Source organism: Phyllobates terribilis, unplaced genomic scaffold (assembly GCF_046119375.1).
Source record: "Phyllobates terribilis strain yellow unplaced genomic scaffold, ASM4611937v1 Scaffold_1__5_contigs__length_1240528914, whole genome shotgun sequence".
Taxonomy (NCBI): domain Eukaryota; kingdom Metazoa; phylum Chordata; class Amphibia; order Anura; family Dendrobatidae; genus Phyllobates; species Phyllobates terribilis.
In genome coordinates, this window is record NW_027362761.1 from 174,236,775 (window position 1) to 174,254,867 (window position 18,093).

Here is an 18,093-nt window from a genome sequence, read left to right on the forward strand (position 1 = left end):
CCCCTGTATATACAGTGTGAGCCCCCACATAGCCTCCTATATACAGTATGAGCCACTAAATAGCCTCTCTATATACAGTGTGAGCCCCTAAATAGCCTCCTATATAGTGTAAGCCCCCACATAGCCTCCTATATACAGTATGAACCCCCACATAGCCTCCTATATATATGCAAACATCCCATACACATATGAAAAACAACAACACATACTCCCTTCGCTCCTGTTCCCCCAGAACTCTGCTCCTGTCTCCGGTGCACTGACTCTCCGTACATTAGACGTGATGAAGTGACGTCATCGCGTCTGCTGGCTCAGTCGCACACAGTGATTGGTGGAAGAAGGAGCTGATAGCAGTGAATACATTGGTAGAGGATGGAGCTGTCTGCATCCCGAGGATGCCAATAGCGGTGGCAGTGGGTGGTCGACAGCATAGTGCGGCGTGGGCAACTGTTTCAGCCCTTCAGCTGTTTTAGTTTACCCAGCTCTGGTTTAGACTGTCAGTTTGGGCTGACAGACTCCCTTTAAAAATTCAAGGCAATCTTAAATTGGTCATACACATTAGATGACTGTCCGACAACTGTTCGGCCAAACGCTATCTCTTCCAACTCTCCCCACACATGGGAACACTCAGCCAAGAGTTCCTGTGTTCTCTATGACATCAGTGTCTATCAAGAGAATCGGGAGATTGAATTCCAACTGCCCTATATTTATATCCCTCAAAATAATCTAATCGGGGGGCATTCAGAAGGCCCCCATACGCATTAGATGGCCAGTCGATGACACTGAAATCAACGGGTTTGGATGACTTTTATGCTATTTGTATAAGGGGCATTACATCTTCACAACCTCCTGATCCTCAAAGGAACAGGGTCCTAGAAAATGCAAATTCTCTAAAGATCTTTGAAGAAATTAAGAAATGATATTATTCAGTCATGCTTGTAACCATATTATCTCTGACAAACATTTTTGCCATTATGACACGAATAGACAACCATGTGTAGGAAAATGAGGTAAGGGAGTCGTCCGGGATTATGGTCTTTATTACTCTCCCTGTGAGTTACTTAGTGATTGCTACAAACCGGAACAGTGTATTTATTGTTAGTAGTACAGTGCAAGATTTGACTGAGCCTTTTGTTATGGAGTTAATTACCCAGTGCTTGCCTGACTGCTGGGCTCAGTGATACCTATGACCCATAAACACCTCCCCTTTACACAAGCTGTGGACTCATACACTGCTCTGCAAACAGGAAGCTTCCTGACTCTCATTCTCCACCCTGGCTGCCACAGGCAGCACACACCCTTTCCAGTCCAACCTTAAATCACAAGGCTCCCTAAGGAAACTTTTCCAGAGAAAAAAAAAAATTTCTTTGGACATTCCTCAGTATTTGCTCTCTGTCCATCCCTTGTACTCTGGATTGTTTATTTCCTGCTAGAACACAGACCGCAAACACTTTCAGGAGCTGCAAGGTGAGTACATACCTGTCAACATGGCTTCAGGTTAGAGCCCACGTTCTGAACAGGATCCCTGTTGTTGCCCACTGATGTGACATTGTCATCGGATCGGTGAATTATTGCACCGGCTTATCATTTATAACAGGTAATATCACAAGTGATTGTTATCATGAGCTTTCTGTGGAACGTATGAAATGCTAGAATCTATAGGATAGATCCAATTACTAACAGGAAGTTACAATGACTTTTGCTTTTTGTAGATAATTTAAGTTACTGTTTTCTGGTCCCTGATTACATTTATATAATAATATTCATAATAATATTCATTATTATTTTGTGTTATTAAAATTCATTTAGTTTACATGTGCTGCACACAACTGGTCTGGCTACATAACTGAACAGGTTCAAGCATGCAGACTCATTTGCTTCTCTGAGGGATATGCCACAGTTGAACAGGAATTTTTAAGGACAAGCCTATCTTAATAACACATAGTGTTGATGAACGCTGATAGCTAAACAGATATACAGTAGCGTTTATGATAACAGCTGCGTACAGTTGGTATATAGCATTATATGAACACTTCCGTGCCCAAGCGCTACATATTTGCATTCACTAAACAACGTCAGTAAAGTCTCGCTGTAAAGCTTTTTCCTTGTCTACCTTTAACTTCCAATGTCTTAAGGTTCATTCAGACGTCCGTGCAAATCGCTCCGCAATGCACAGACCCGAGCCGACCCGAGCCAACCCGAGCGGGACCGCCTCATAGAAATACATGAAGCGGTCACGCCCGGGCCAGGAGATCCGCGCATTAGCGGTCCGATCTTGGACCCATGTGTACGGACGTCTGAACGAGTCTTTAGATTTTCTCTGTATAAAAATTAAAAATAGACAAGACTGTTGGTATTCAAAATAATACTATACAAGAATATATAAAGAAATCATTAATATATCAGAGATGTTTGTTACACCCCCCCCCACACACACACACACAGAATTTTGAAGATATTTAACGGATGGACTCAATAGAGATTGCATATGCTCTTCCCAGCTTCTTCTCTAGTGCACTCCAAGACATTACAGATAGAGAAATAACAAGGAAGACAGATTTTGTGTTAAAGCTTTGTAAGGAAAAAAGTCAGACAGCCATTCCCTTTGAGACATTGTTTAAAGGGAATCTCGCCGAGTACAATAATCGAAATGTGTTCGAAAGTATACAAAACCCCTTTACTTAATCAATTAACATAAAAAAAACATGTATTTTGGAATAAAAAGCAAATTTTGAAAAGGCTTAAAGAAGCACTTCCATCAAAGTTTGTATCCTCTTAATATATTGCAGTCAGCATATTATATAGCACTGTGTGCTTACAATTGCTCATTTTCCCTTTCTACCCTCTAATTCTTCTCTTTTCCATTATGTCTATGACATAATGTGATTAAAAACTGACTAGCTGAATCCATCTAAGCTCTATGTAGAAACAGGAGGTAAATTTTCATTACACAAGTCATGAGTCACTGCATATATAAGTCAATGGCAGGGGGGGAGGGAGCAGCTGGGTCAGAAGTTGAAGAGGGGGATGATAAATGTAGGGACAAGAGACTTCCTGTTTCTACATTGAGCAGAAAAAAGAGAAGAATTAGCTGGATAGAAAGGCAAAATGAGCAATTGTAAGTACACAGTGCTATATAATATGATGATTGCAATATATTAAGAGGATAAAAACTTTAATGGGAGGAGGAGTGCTTCTTTAAATTCAAAATTTTAGGTCATATGACACTTCTAGGTGTCACTTTACATAGCTAGCTGCAGAATGAGTTAACCGTAAAATCCATCTGTGGGCTTGTTCTGATGGCAGAGTCTGTAATCCATATTTCAGGAACAACTTTGATTGGTTATAAATCAGCTTAAAAAATTGTTCATGAGTAGAGGAGTAGAGAGATAAGGTTTATAGAACCAGCCATAAGACACGCTGACCACTGTTAATATAAGCCAAAACTGTGAATTTTGGTAGGACTGGATGACCATCTATTCTTTACAGTGGTGTTCTGACTCCTCTCTGATGTAACATACGGATTCAATTAATAATAATTTCTGCCGTTTGTGTATAGCATTCATTCATCTTAAAGGGGTTGTCCGGCCTTATGGTTCAAGTCTGAGTCTGCAGTCACTCTATTTGACTGCAGACTTGTGAATCTTCACAGCGTGAGCATTGCTTGCTGTGAGGATTCTCCAGTGCTGGCTGCGCGATCGCAAGTATGTGAATTGCATACATGCGGTCACAAGCTTACTAGATGTTGCGGCCTCGCTCAATGCACGTCTAGTCGGAATGTGTCTGGAAGTATGCAAATCACATACTTGTGGTCACATGATTGTCTACTCCTGGTACCAGCACTGGAAACCCCTCACAGCTCGCAGTGAGGATTCACAAGTCTGCAGTTACAAAGAGTGACTGGAGACTTGTACCCTAAGGCCAGGGCCCCACTATCAGTATTTGGTCAGTATTTTTTCTCAGGAGTGGGAGCCAAAACCAGGAGTGGGTGATAAATGCAGAATTGGTGACTTGTTTCTATTATACCTTTTCTCTGATTGTTCCTCACCTGGTTTTGGCTCACTCCTGAGAAAATACTGACCAAATACTGATAGTGGGGCCAAGGCCTAAGGCAGGACAACCCCTTTATCCGCATAGATTCTGAAATGTAATGTGCCTGGATGATTGGGGTTAGTTTGTAACGGGGAAGACCATGGTGAGAAATGTTCATTAACAAAATATAGTAAGCAACCACAACATTTTAACCTAAATGGTCATTACTATCCAAAAGGTTACACCTATCAATAATTCGCCCGAATCCCAAATTACCTTCCCCAAGCTTGAAATAAGCCAAAACCAGTAGTGGGTGAGACACACAGAAGTGGTGACGTGTTTCTATTATACTTTTCCGCTGATTGTTCCACTCCTGGTTTGGCTTACAAATACTGATGTAAAAAACTCACTAAATACTCAACGTGTGCACGTGGCCCAATACCATACAGGATGCCACATTAATAAGAAAAATGTTTGTTATATTCTAATTTACAAGACTACTTCTTGTCATTATTTAGTGGTTTTTCCTCCAGATGATCCCACATATAGCCATATTAGCTAGTATATAAAATGTTACACATCATTAGATATCCAGAATACATTTATATAACACAACATGTTGCCACTTACTCCTCAAATGCTCCCATATAGCCGGGGGTATCTACAAAAATATGAACACACCAACACGCTTGTTGCGGAGACCATACTTTGAGCTTGGACTTGCAATACACTATAAAATGAGGCGTTTGAATTATTTTTATTCTCTTTGCGTCACTTACCATACAGGTTAATTACTTTTACATGTTGATAGATGCTCAATGTCAATGTTAGGCTCCTTTATGGACAGAAACTATAATACTAGTGTATACCGAATCCTAGGTTGTTTTATTCATCTTTATTTTAGAATGGTTACAAGATAAAAGAGATCAGGAATCTATAGGCCGGCTGATTACATTTCTAGTTTCTCTCTCAGTGAAAATCTTAAAGCATTATTAAAATGGATTATGACCTTTGAGCAGTGAGACATTACGAAAAGCCAAGGTGAAATGAGAAGGTGGCTGATTACAGCTGGGCACTGTTCCAGATATACAGTAGTGTTGCTTTTATTATTACAGTTTATCAAAATCATTCAATCTTTTACTGAACACACCATGAAATATACAAATGATAGGATTCAAATACTTAAAGGGGTTGTCCAGTCTAAAATGAAAAGTCTGCAGTCACTCTGTGTAACTGCAGACTTGTGAATCCTCCCAGTGTGCGCTGTACGCTGTGAGGATTCGGTGTTGTCTGCCCCAGAAACGGCGGTCAGGTATGCGATATGCATATACATTTGTATTGAGCGAGGCCGTGCCCACTAGACAGGTTCTGCCCGGTTGCTAACTACCTGACTGTTCTGCCTGGTGTCGATCTTTGCCGGCTCAGAGCCTGTACGGCAAGGTCTCAGTCCCACGGCAAAAAATAAGCAAAGTTACAGATATCCCCTTTAAGGCTGCTGCGTTCCTGTGATGAGCTTTTGACGCTGTGTATTTTCGCTGTGTTAAAAACGCGGCATTTTATAATTCCAGCAAAGTGGATGGGATTCATAGAAATCTCCTGCCCACTGTGTTTCTTTCTCACTCAGTGTAATCTGACCTGTGGTGTGTGTTTAAAATTTGCAACATGTCAATTTCTCTTGTGGGTACGCTGAGTTTTATGTGTAGATTTTCCCCATAGACTTGTATTAGATGCGGGAAATCTTCAGGTAAAAAACGCTGTGAAAATTCACTAAAAACACATGTAATTCACATATGACTGTATCAATAAAGTTTTGTCAAAGACAAATACCATGAATTATGACAAAAAGCAGCTTTATGTAAAACACGACATTCCAAAAAGAGACAAAAACCGTAGTGTCAAAATCACTATAAGGCTGTGTGCCCACGATGCGTTTGTTAAGCGTTTCCGCAGCGGCAAAATCGCTGCAGAAATGCTTAAAAAACGCATGGTAGAAGGCCTGCCATGTTCCCCAATGATAATCCCCATGTGCTGTGCACATGCTGCGGAAATTTCCACTGCAGATTATCATTGCAGAAAAAAACACAGCACTACCAATTATTTTGCGGAAGCGCTGCGTTTTCGCTGCCATTGACTTGCATTGAAACGCTTGGATTCCGCATCACTGTATATGTAGATGCGCATTCCATGCGTTCCAATGTGCGGATGGTACCCAGGTCTAGAGGAGAGGAGACTCTCCTCCGGATCCGGGTACCATAGAAACTGTGAAAAAAAGAATAAAATAAAAAATAAATGTTATATTTACCTTCTGACGGCCCCCGCTGCGCTCGTCCTCCCTTGCCGGCAGATCGCGATGGACTGAAGGACCTGCGCTGACGTCATAGTCATGTGACGGGTCACGCGATGCTGACGTCGGCTGGTCCTTCAGCGCACCGCGATCTGCCGGCTGCCAGGACGGAGCGAAGCAAGACTGCGGGGGCCATCGGAAGGTAAGTATAGATTTATTTTTTATTTTTTACCATTCTTTGGGGTCACACTATATAAATCAGTGCCGGTTGCATGGATTTATATAGTGTGACCAAGTTGACAAGCGCTTTCCAAGTGATGCTAAAATCGCTTGGAAAGCGCTTTTCAACCCGCATGCGGAAATGCATGTGAAGAACGCTTCACATCCGCAGGAAAAACGCATGTACAATCCGCATTAGTTTTTTCTGCCAGGGAGATGCAGAAACGCTCAGGAATAATCCTGCATTTCTGCATCGTGGGCACATAGCCTAAAAACGCAAGTAACTTAATTTAGTTAAAACGTGCAGAAATTCTGCAACATGAAAACTCGCTAAATATTTATTGTGGGAACATAGCCTAAGACTACTTTCCCTCTATGAGCTTTTGGTGAGTTTCTGATGTTACAGATTTTCTGTGTTTTTTTTTCATTGTTTTTTTAACATGTGTTTTTATATCGGTTTTGAAGTTGTGGTTTTTGTCTCTTTTTGGTATGTCATATTTTACATTAAGCTGCTTTTTTTGATCATTCATGGTATTTGGCTTTGACAAAACTTTAGCATTATAATCATGTAAGACTACATACTACTTGTGTTTTTAGTGCATTTCCGCAGCAGAATGGCATTAACGACACATATGCGTTTTTTACCTATGTATTTTCCTTATCTAATACAAGTCTATGGGGAAATTCTGCACATAAAACTCAGTGTACCTGCAAGAGAAATGGACATGTTGCGAATTTGTAAGTCGGTTTACACTGAGTTTACACGGAGTTAAAAAAAAAAAAAAGCATAGAGGGCATGATATTTCTATAAATCCCCTCCACTTTGCTGGAACTGTAAGACGCTGCGTTTTTGACATAGAAAAAATACACAGCATCAAAAACTCATCGTGGACATACAGCCTAAAGGAACTTTCCTGCTTCAAAAATGTAAGACATGTCTATAAGGTATTAAATATATGTTTGATCAGTGAGGACCCAACTGCTGAGTTCTCACCACCAATATCCAGATTGCTGGCGTAGTTGTCAAGACCCACCAATCAAATATTCATTTTATATCCTAATTATAATAAATTATTGTGCTTGGAAACCCCCTTTAAGATGATAGCTCCTTACAATTCAAGTAGTTATCAGAGCTGCTTACCTGTGTGGGTATAACTGTAGGGTGCTCCAGTGCCGGTGGTACCCTTTATATTGTATTTGCAGAAACTAGAAAGGAAATGACCATTAACTCATTGTTAATCATGACAGTAGTCATAATGGGTGTAATATACCTCAGATTAAGAACACGACAGATTTAAGACTAGCATCTGATAGGAATAAATGGTAAAATTAATAGATTATTTTGTATTTAAAAGGAAGCAACCATTTTCTCAGAGTTAATCATGACAGCAGTCATAATGAGTATAACATACATCAGACTAAGGGCTCATTTAGACATCAGTGATTTTTCTCATATGCAAAAAAGTTCTGAGTTTCATCAGTGTTTTTGACCAGCGTCATAAGAGTTTGGTCAGATTTTAGTAATTTTTAGTTGAATGAAAAAACAAAACTGATGGAGGTTTCTCAACATTCTCATATCAAACAGTCAGTGAAAAACAGAGAGGACATGGAGTGCAGTGTCACAGATCACAGATCCATAGATGTGTTGGCAAGTGTGATCCAACATTCGAATCTATATTGGAAAATTCTCCATGCTTTAGTACAGACTGACCACTTGGTTTAAGGAAAAATGGGACATGTGAACTACCCCATAGACTGTTATAAGTGTAAGTGCTATCCATGAAAAACACGGATAGCACTTGTATGAGAAAAACTGACAACTGAGTGAGCCCTAAGGACCAGTACAATAGGAATATGATAAGCAGCACTAAATTATCTTTTTATTAAGATTATCAATGTAGTCCAGCTACATTCAAGCAATGAATGAAGGGTCAGTGAGTATAAGGCCCCCTTCACATGTACGTGTCTCCAGTACCTGTGGCATCCGTTTTCACACATACCCATTATAACCTATGGGGCTGTGCACACGTCCGTATTTTCACATGGACCGTGTGTCCCACACATAGTTGTGTCAGTTTTTTTCCGGCAGCACAGATGACAAGGGCAAATAAGTCTATGGGTCCGTGTAAACACGTACAGCACATGGATGATATCTGTATGCCACCTACCGGACTAGAATGCAGAAAAGAAATGACAGATGTTTATGTGGTCAGTGGTTAGTACTGCAGCCTTGCAGCGCTGGGGTCCCGGGTTCAAATCCCACCAAGGACAACATCTGCAAGGAGTTTGTATGTTCTCCCCGTGTTTGTGTGGGTTTCCTCCGGGTTCTCAGGTTACCCTCCCACACTCCAAAGACATCCTGATAGGGAATGTAGATTGTGAGCCCCGATGGGGACAGTGCTGATAATGTCTGTAAAGCGCTGTGGAATTACTGGCGTTATATTAGTGAGTAAAATAAATAAATAAAATGTGTTAAACATGTGCAAAGACAATGATAGATCGATAAATTGATATGTCACATACACCAGTGGCCAAAATTGAGGCAACACCCTCAAGATTTATGAATTTTTAGCATTTTGCCAATACAAATACAAATTTCATGAATGTTTTTGATTTCAACCTTTTACACACTTTGAGAACGCTGGCCGGTGAGATCCCTTTTCCAATTCGTGCTGCAATTTCCCGGTAACTGTAACCTTCTTCTCTTAAAGTAACAGCTTTGGCTCTCTTCTTAGGTGACCACTCCTGTCTAATACTGCAGGCCATTTCAAAACCCCTTTAATGCTGCACGTGAAATAAAAGTTAATTTTATATCATACACCCAGGTCACTATAAGCAAACATAGAATATATATCGCAGAAGAGGGCGTGTGTTCAAGTAAGTATGTCAGTGAAAACTTTCATTAAATATTGGTGATGGTGAAAAACTGCAGGTGTTGCCTCAATTTTGGCCACTAGTGTATATAATTTGTTCCTTGCATGTGTGGCTTATTGTACAATTATTAACCTAATAAATAAACAACAATTCTGGCGCTTTGCCTTGGCTCTTCCCTATGCCCTGGCGCGTTAGCAATCAGGGTAATGGGGCTTGGGGTTGATGTCAACTATGAATTTTCAAAAAACACAACTAACATCAAGCCCTGGTGCTAGTAATGGAGAGGTGTCGTTAAGACACCTCCATTACTAACCCAGGGAAAAAAAAAACACACAAAAAAATACTTTATTTAAATAAACACTACCGAAACTTTCCCTGGTTCACCACTTTATTAATAAAAAATAAAAAAAATCCCACACCGGTCCGAAGTTGTCTAGGTAAGTTTGACGTAGTCCAAGCGAATCCAGCGAAGTCCATCGAATCCGCTGTACAAAGCCTATGGAGCTTCCACAGGCTTTCCCAATAGCCACTTCCAGGTCACGCAATGCTGAGTGAGACACGGAGGCTCTAAAAATCGGTGACATCAGTAACATTACTGCTCTTCACAGTCCCTGGACGTTGTATGCCGGATTCGATGGACTTCGCTGGATTCGCATGAGCTACATCGGACCTGCATGGGAACTTATTATGGTGAACAAGGGAAAGCGTCTCTGTTTTGTGTGTAGGTTCTTTTCAGATTTCCATTCGCTGGACTACGTCGGACCTGCGTGGGATTTTTTTTTTATAAAGTGGTGAACCAGGGAAATTGTGTTTCTTTATACAAAGTATTTTTTTCTGTGATATTCTTTTTTTTCCTGGGTTAGTAACGGGGGTGTCTGATAGACACCTCTCCATTACTAACACCAGGGCTTGATGTCAGTTGTGTTTTTGGACAATTCACAGCTCACATCAACCCCAAGCTCCATTACCCCATTGCCAAGGCACCAGGGCAATCGGGAAGAGCAAAGGTGAAGCGCCAGAATTGGAGCATCTAATGTGATGCGCCACTCTTGGGGTGTCTGCGGGCTGGTATTTTTCTTAATTTTTGGGAATGGTCCAATAACCAGGGATCTTCCCAGCCTGATAATATAAGTTCTCAGCTGTCTGCTTTACTTTTGCTGGTTACAAAAAATAAGGTGGACCTCACGTTGTTTTTTTTCATTTATTTATTTATTCGTTTATTATATGTAAGCTACACATATCAGTAAGCTACACATGCAAAGCACAAATTGTATACGTGACAGATATCTATTTATCTATTATCTTTGCACATCTTTAACACATAAAAATCTGTAACTTCTATTCTGCATTCTATTCCGGTACATATCACACGGACAGCACACAGATGGTACACATAGATAGCCAACAGAAAACCACATGGATAGTAACACGGGCTGTCTCACTCATACGTTTTTCTAAGCATACGTGTAAGGGGGCCTAACACTGCACCATACAACCAGAGCCAATTCTAGCTTTCTTGCTGTTTGAGGCAAATATTGGAATGGTGCCCCTTCCTGCAATGCAATATGCAGTTTATACACAAAATTTCACCATAGTTTTTGGAGTTTTGTTTTTACGACAATCTTTGTATTGTAAAAGCAACATGGAAATCTAATTCTGGTCAGTATGATTTCAACAATAGCAAACTTGCATAGATTTATTTTTTATTTTAGCCATGAAAATAAATTGTAAAAAAATGATGAAGCAACCTCAGTGCTCTGAAAATAATTTTTTTTCCGGTTAGCCAATAAATATATCATTCCTAGAATACTTTTGTCTTTTTTTGGGCATAAAAGTATTTACATTGTTAAAAAAAATATACATATATATTAGTTTGTATGACCAAGACCAGTACCGTTTTTATTTTGCTGTCTATGGGACTATGTGAGGGCTTGTTTTTTTGTGTGGCGAGCTGACATTTTTATTTATACAGTTAAATGAAAAAGTTTGGGCACCCCTATTAATCTTAAGCTTAATGTTTTATAAAAATTGGTGTTTTTGCAACAGCTATTTCAGTTTGATATATGTAATAACTGTTGGACACAGTAATGTTTCTGCCTTGAAATGAGGTTTATTGTACTAACAGAAAATGTGCAATCTGCATTCAAACAAAATTTGACAGGTGCATATGTATGGGCATCCTTATTTTATTGTTTTAAATACTCCTACCTACTTTTTACTGACTTACTAAAGCATTTTTTTTGGTTTTGTAACCTCATTGAGCTTTGAACTTCATAGCCAGGTGTATGCAATCATGAGAAAAGCTACTTAAAGTGGCCACTTGCAAGTTGTTCTCCTGTTTGAATCTCCTCTGAAGAGTGGCATCATGGGCTCCTCAAAACAACTGCCAATTTCTTTTTGAAAGAAGGTCCTGTGGATTGATGAAACCAAGATTGAGTTCTTTGGTCATACAAAAAGGCGTTATGCATGGCAGAAAAAAAACACAGCATTCCAAGAAAAACACTTGCTACCCACAGTAAAATTTGGTGGAGGTTCCATCATGCTTTGGGGCTGTGTGGCCAATGGGGAATCTTGTTAAAGTTGAGGGACGCATGGATTCCACTCAGTATCAGCAGATTCTTGACAATAATGTTCAAGAATCAGTGATAAAGTTGAAGTTACGCAGGGGATGGATCTTTCAGCAAGACAATGATCCAAAACATCTTAGGAGGGTTGATCCCAGTGACAAATCCCCTTTAAAAAGGATCTTTCGATCTTTCATGGGACAGTTTGTCAGACAATAGTACTTTCCCATTTGGGCGGAGAGTACTTAACAGCTTGCAGGATGGGGGGGGAAGCAAGGACCAGGATGGGCGAGCATATACCAGAATGGGGGACCAGGATGGGGCAGCATATACCAGGACGGGGGCGCATATACCAGGATACGGGGCCAGGATGGGAGAGCATATACCAATAAAAAAGCTTGCCACCTGGGCGTAGAACGGGTTTAGTAGCTAGTAGGAAATATTGTGATACAGTAATCTGTATACTGGATGACATTTTTTGTACAGGGATATACAGTTATATGAAAAAGTTTGGGCACCCCTATTAATCTTAAGCTTATTGTTTTATAAAAATTGGTGTTTTTGCAACAGCTATTTCCGTTTGATATATGTAATAACTGTTGGACACAGTAATGTTTCTGCCTTGAAATGAGGTTTATTGTACTAACAGAAAATGTGCAATCTGCATTCAAACAAAATTTGACAGGTGCATAAGTATGGGCACCTCACCAGAAAAGTGACATTAATATTTAGTAGATCCTCCTTTTGAAAAAATAACAGCCTCTAGTCGCTTCCTGTAGCTTTTAATGATTTCCTGGATCCTGGATGAAGGTATTTTTGACCATTCTTCTTTACAAAACAATTCCAGTTCAGTTAAGTTTGATGGTCGCCGAGCATGGACAGCCCTCTTCAAATGATCCCACAGATGTTCAATGATATTCAGGTCTGGGGACTGGGATGGCCATTCCAGAACATTGTAATTGTTCCTCTGCATGAATGCCTGAGTAGATTTGGAGCGGTGTTTTGGATCATTGTCTTGCTGAAAGATCCATCCCCTGCGTAACTTCAACTTTGTCACTGACTCTTGAACATTATTGTCAAGAATCTGCTGATACTGAGTGGAATCCATGCGTCCCTCAACTTTAACTAGACTCCCGGTGCCAGCATTGGCCACACAGCCCCAAAGCATGATGGAACCTCCACCAATTTTTACTGTGGGTAGCAAGTGTTTTTCTTGGAATGCTGTGTTTTTTTGCCGTGATGCATAACGCCTTTTTGTATGACCAAACCACTCAATCTTGGTTTCATCAGTCCACAGGACCTTCTTCCAAAAAGAAATTGGCTTCTCCAAATGTGCTTTTGCATACCTCAGCTGACTCTGTTTGTGTCGTGCTTGCAGAAACGGCTTCTTTCGCATCACTCTCCCATACAGCTTCTCCTTGTGCAAAGTGCGTTGTATAGTTGACCGATGCACAGTGACACCATCTGCAGCAACTTGATGCTGCAGCTCTCTGGAGGTGGTCTGAGGATTGTCCTTGACTGATCTCACCATTCTTCTTCTCTGCCTTTCTGATGTTTCTCTTGGCCTGCCACTTCTGGCCTTAACAAGAACTGTCCCTGTGTTCATCCATTTCCTTACTATGTTCCTCACAGTGGAAACTGACAGGTTAAATCTCTGAGACAGCTTTTTGTATCCTTCCCCTGAACAACTATGTTGAATAATCTTTGATTTCAGATCATTTGACAGTTGTTTTGAGGACCCATGATGCCACTCTTCAGAGGAGATTCAAACAGGAGAACAACTTGCAAGTGGCCACTTTAAGTAGCTTTTCTCATGATTGCATACACCTGACTATGAAGTTCAAAGCTCAATGAGGTTACAAAACCAAAAAAGTGCTTTAGTAAGTCAGTAAAAAGTAGGTAGGAGTATTTAAAACAAGGAAATGATAAGGGTACCCATACTTATGCACCTGTCAAATTTTGTTTGAATGCAGATTGCACATTTTCTGTTAGTACAATAATCCTCATTTCAAGGCAGAAACATTACTGTGTCCAACAGTTATTACATATATCAAACTGAAATAGCTGTTGCAAAAACACCAATTTTTATAAAACATTAAGCTTAAGATTAATAGGGGTGCCCAAACTTTTTCATATAACTGTACAAATTTGAGGTACTTATGACATTTTGATCACTCTTTGTTGCATTTTTTAGGGAGGTCAGATGACAAAGTAAAAGCAATTTTGGCGGTTCATTTTTTTCCCCATTACGGCACTTACCATACGGGTAAATTTTATATTTTCATAGACTATACTTTTACGGATTCAGTTATATTTTTTAATTTATTTTTAAACAATGAAAAAAAAGGGGGTGATACAAATTTGCCTATATTTTTTTAAAAATATTTGTACATCCTCTCAAGGGACTTGAACCTGCGATCGTCTGATTGCTTTTCCCCTATATTGCACTACAATGGTATTGCCCAGGCTGAGCTTCATTGATGGACCAATATAGCATTGATGAAGATGTTCAGCAGGCCTTTGGCTGCCATGTTAACAATTTTATACCCCACAATTGCAATTATCACACCAATTAAATTGCCATTGACAGAGAATGGCAGTGGAATCTAAATGGTTAACAGCAGTGATCGGAGCTTAGCTCCAGTCATTGCTATTAGACACAGATGCTGGCTATGTAACATAGCCGCCATCTACTGGGTTTGAATCGGGCTCGGCTCTTGAGCCCGCTCCACATACCCACGCCCACTCAATGACTGATATATCCATCATGCAGTGTTACTTAAAGGCGGGAATGTTAGGGGGCGGAAAAATTTATATTAGACCGTTGACTGAGGCAAGATCCTCATCTCGTGTCTTGGCAGAAGTTAACCTGCATACAACCTAATAAGAAAAAACCTACAGTTACAGAGGTTTAGCTTGTGATATTGGGATACGCTCTAGAGATGATAGAACAAATATATTTCTATGCTAGAGATAATAAATGTTAAATCAATAGTACGGAGTAATGTGCAAATTCAACATGTTAGAAATATTATATAGTGTGCTAGAAATGAAAAGAGGAAAGTACTGAATATTATCACATCAAATTCATACTACATGCTATACAGTAGTAATAATATGCACCCTTTCTTAAATTTGTTAGATCCAGAGGAAATCAATATTGTACTTGTAGCCAACTTCACCCTATAGTGATAAACACATTACTTCCTCACACCACAATAAATCCACGTTTCATTAGTGCATTAAATTCTGTCTAAAGACTCAAATGTAGATATTGTGTACCATCATTTCTGCATGTGTAAATGTTCACCAAACAATCCATGCATACATTACTATGTTCCCCGCACCAGTGAAGCCGGTACTCACACAGCCTCACTGCGCAGGCGGCCGGACATCTACAAGTGCGTCTGCGCCCCACAATATCAGCATTTGTCAGGGAGCACGATTCAAATACATGGGCAGCACCAGCAGTGAGTGAATGCTGCGCCCGCCCATGACTGAATATGACAAGCACGCCCCTATGACTGCAAATGCAGGTAAGATCTAAGTATATTAAAGGTTATAAAATCATTATAGCTGCACCAATTTTCATGAAAACAGCTTGTTAGTGATGCACATTGCATCACTAACATCGTTATGGGGGCACTGTACATAGCAACTAGGACATGACAGGTTCCCTTTAAATATTTCTAATCGTGATTTATGTGAAACATCATAGCAGTTAGTCTCCACCCACCAGCTCAAAGGGAACTGAAAATTAGATACAGAGCCAGCAGAAAGGAAAACAAGTAGTATGATGTTATTTCTCATTACACACATGACAGCTTATACTAAACAGTCACCTAAAATCACAGGTACACTTCAAAGATTTATTGCTTGTAATGGTTTAACGCGGACCTCCAGTTTCTTAATCGTTTTCCTAGGAGGTAGATGTATGATAATTAGTGTTTAATTAATAAGGTAATCCTATCAAACTTATATAATTGTGTAAGTGTGCATTTCCTTTATGTGTTTTTTACCTTTAACTTGATGTCTTATGAGGTCATTGTCTAGGGAATTACCTTCCCTTTCCATCATTTGCTGACCCTACTCTATAATTAGACTAGGAGTGAACTACAAGAACAATTTTAGTTATGAAATCATTGTGTCAAGTTGGTTTTGTGCCATAATTACGCATTATGCCTCATGCAGATGTCACTGTTTTTTCACGTATGCAGAAAACGGTCCAAGTGTCATCCCTGTTTTTCACTCAAGTTTCATCAGTGTTCGGTCAGATTTCCCCATCAGTGTTTCATCAGTAATTTCACGTATGGAAAAATAAATAAATTGCAGTGTTAATCACGTACGGCACATGGACGGCAAAACAATGCTATCCGTCATTTTCATGTACTTATATGAACTTGTATGGGCAATTTTGCTCCATGACTAAGATCAAAAATGGACATGTTGCCATAATTCTTTTCAGACCATAAAAAAACGTACGTGTGAACAACGCCATAAGGCCCCCTTTACACGTCCGTATAATACCGGTACCGGAAAAAATGGTACCAGTGTCAATAGTGTTTTGGATCAGTGTGTTATCAGTGTTTTGGGTCAGTGAGCCATCAGTGTGCCATCCATTTTTTCCAGTATGGCTTAAGAAAAATCTATTCCAAAGCTTCTATCCAACATGGACAGCACATGTATGCCATCTGTGCGCTGTATGTGTTTTATATGGACCTATAGACAGGGCTGTGGAGTTGGAGTCGGTGCCCATTTTGGTAGAGTCAGAGTTGGTATAAAATGGACCGACTCCAACTCCTAAAATACATAATAAATTGGGTACAGTGGTTCAATGCAGTTTGTGGGGAATATTTTTTCCTAAGAATTTGGGTAAGTTATGAAATATCCTATAAATGGCTGTCCTAGTCCTGATCTAAGGGTCTAGACTTTTAGCTGAGATGAATCTGTGCTACAGTAAATTTATCACTTAAACATGAGCCATGTATGAGGGAGTCGGAGTTGGTGTCATGGAAATTGAGGAGTCGGAGTCGGAGGTTTGGCTTACCGACTCCACAGCCCTGCCTACAGACATGTATTGGCCCGTGTGATTCATGCTGCTGGTAAGAAAAACGGACAAGTCTCTGTGTGCTCTGCACGAAAACATGGTCTGCGCAAACACACGGACATTTGAGCAGCACCAAAGATTATAATGGGTATGTGTGGTATCTGTGCAAAAAACGGATGCCACACATACCTGAAACACGGTCATGTGAAGGAGGCCTAACCTATAATGGATACGTTTCCTACCTGTGAAAAACCTGTCCAAAACATGTACATGATTAATGGACGTCTGGATAAGACCTTAGATATATGCAAGGGAATTATTTCAATAGCACTATTTGGGAAACTCGGTGCTTCTGAAACAGTGATGTACAGAGGTACAGATTTAGAGCAGCGTGATAATACCTGTGCAGCTGATGTTAATGGAAATATTCCTAATAGACAACTTGAACGCAACTTTTTCTCATTTACTCAGAATGATGCAGGATAGTTTTGCTACACTAATACAAATGTTAGCTACCTTCATGCATTTCAGATTTTAGGTGACAGCCTTGATAGCCCTGTCAATAGTCTGATTATGCACTTAGTGTAAGTAGAAGAGAAAAACATAAAATTCGAAACAGCAGATTATCAGATTATATGAGAAGGATATGGTTTACTGTACCGTCAATAAGCAGAAAATCCAGTTCTGCCTTTCTAAAGTGGTTGCATTTTGTGGCAATATCATGCAATGTCATTCTGTCCTTTCAATTATACTTGAAAGGAACCTTCATTTATGTGACATGTTTATCCTGGTCCAGCTCCATCAGTAAGAGGGCATTCATTACGCTGCGCGGATACTGTCTGTGGGAGATTTGGGGTCTTTGAAATACTGAGGCCTTGAGGTTTGTCTGCCAGAATTTTCAGCAATACACAAGTCCCCTGTAAAAATCTTAGATGCTCCCTGTTAAATTGAAAATGGTGCAGTAATATACATTTATTATTTTTCACTGCAGTTAAAGAAAACTGTTGAAGATTAGGATGGACATAATGAAATTAGGTCCATAAGAGAATATTTTCACTCATCTCTGTATTTGTTGA

The 18,093-nt window shown here is 39.9% G+C and overlaps 1 protein-coding gene across 2 annotated transcripts in view; it reads left to right on the forward strand.

The window, feature by feature from the left end:
• Positions 1 to 1,321: 1,321 nt before the first annotated feature.
• Positions 1,322 to 18,093, forward strand: part of TJP2 (tight junction protein 2) — a 136,973-nt gene continuing 120,201 nt past the window's right edge. The window contains exon 1 of one of the 2 annotated variants that reach the window (XM_073669899.1): positions 1,322 to 1,464. The gene's annotated coding sequence lies outside the window, so the exon portion shown is untranslated. The other variant, XM_073669882.1, reaches the window with a different exon arrangement.